The following is a 2,097-nucleotide window of genomic DNA, read 5'->3' as shown; positions in this document are numbered from 1 at the left end:
TACTAAGCCCTCATTATGATCAGCAGGAAGTGCGCCGTCCACCATATTAGGAAAGGAAATAAAAAGGCATCTGTTACCAATGCCTAAAACAGGCGTGAGGCCCTTCGCATATGGAGTGATAACCCCATTCAGGTGAAGGGTATGAAACTAATGGTTTCCATTTCCCCCTTTACATATAACTCCTACAAACGGATTTCTCAAGCATGCACTTTCGAGTTGGCAGGCAAGCGATTAAATAAATTGAATTGAAATATTTATGAACTCTAAAATGGATATATATGTAAAATAGAAGCAACTTAAAATTTCTGTGGGATTTTCTTTTACGAATCATATAAGCTAAATAAACTATACTGCTATAATTTAAAAATACTTACAAGCTATTTAGCTTAACAGAAGGCAGTCGATGACTGATTCATGGGTATGAGATAATACATTGTTAGAAGGTGACATATTCTATGGGTATGAAGGTCCTCATAAATTTGGACTAAGATGCAGATTGTCTCAACCCAAAGTTTAAATAAAGCAAGTTCTCCTGGCCCCTTCCCAAGGGATATGGGGATCGGGCGGGAAACATAAGAACATAAGAAATTGGAGCAGGAGTAGGCCAATCGGCCCCTCGAGCCTGCTCCGCCATTCAATAAGATCATGGCTGATCTGATCCCAACCACAAATCTAAAGAACACAAGAAGTAGGAGCAGGACCCGGCCACACAGCCCCTGGGCCCTCTCCGCCACCCACAGGGCATTGACCGATCCGAACTCAGCTTCATGTCCAATTTCATGCCCGCTCCCCATAACCCCTAATTCCCTTTACTTCTAGAAAACTGTCTATTTTTGTTTTAAATTTATCTAATGATGTAGCTTCCACAGCTTCCTGGGGCAGCAAATTCCACAGACCTACCACCCTCTGAGTGAAGAAGTTTCTCCTCATCTCAGTTTTGAAAGAGCAGCCCCTTATTCTAAGATTATGCCCCCTAGTTCTAGTTTCACCCATCTTTGGGAACATCCTTACTGCATCCACCCGATCAAGCCCCTTCACAATCTTATATGTTTCAATAAGATCGCCTCTCATTCTTCTGAACTCCAATGAGTAGAGTCCCAATCGACTCAACCTCTCCTCATATGTCCGCCCCCTCATCCCCGGGATTAACCGAGTGAACCTTCTTTGTACTGCCTCGAGAGCAAGTATGTCTTTTCTTAAGTATGGAGACCAAAACTGTATGCAGTATTCCAGGTGCGGTCTCACCAATACCCTATATAACTGCAGCAATACCTCCCTGTTTTTATATTCTATCCCCCTAGCAATAAAAGCCAACATTCCGTTGGCTTTCTTGATCACCTGCTGCACCTGCATACCAACTTTTTGATTTTCTTGCACTAGGACCCCCAGATCCCTTTGTACTGCAGTACTTTCCAGTCTCTCGCCATTAAGAAAATAACTTGCTCTCTGATTTTTCCTGCCAAAGTGCATAACCTCACATTTTCCAATATTATATTGCATCTGCCAAATCTCCGCCCACTCACCCAGCTTGTCTATATCCCCCTGCAGGTTTTTTATGTCGTCCTCACTCTCTACTTTCCCTCCCATCTTTGTATCATCTGCAAATTTTGATATGTTGCACTCGGTCCCCTCCTCCAAATCGTTAATATAGATTGTAAAGAGTTGGGGACCCAGCACCGACCCCTGTGGAACACCACTGGTTACTGGTTGCCAGTCCGAAAATGAACCATTTATCCCAACTCTCTGCTTCCTGTTCGATAACCAATCCTCCACCCATGCCAGAATGTTACCCCCAATCCCGTGATTTTTTATCTTAAGTAATAATCTTTTATGTGGCACCTTGTCGAATGCCTTCTGGAAGTCTAAATACACTATGTCCACTGGTTCCCCTTTATCCACCCTGTACGTTATATCCTCAAAGAACTCAAGCAAATTTGTCAGACATGACTTCCCCTTCATAAAGCCATGCTGACTTTGTCCTATTAAATTATGCTTATCTAAATGTTCCGTTACTGTCTCCTTAATAATAGACTCCAAAATTTTACCCACCACAGATGTTAAGCTAACTGGCCTATAATTTCCAGCCTTCTGCCTACT

Source organism: Heptranchias perlo, chromosome 28, assembly GCF_035084215.1.
Source record: "Heptranchias perlo isolate sHepPer1 chromosome 28, sHepPer1.hap1, whole genome shotgun sequence".
Lineage (NCBI taxonomy): Eukaryota > Metazoa > Chordata > Chondrichthyes > Hexanchiformes > Hexanchidae > Heptranchias > Heptranchias perlo.
The sequence above is the reverse complement of the archived record's forward strand: the minus strand, read 5'-3'. Positions refer to the sequence as shown.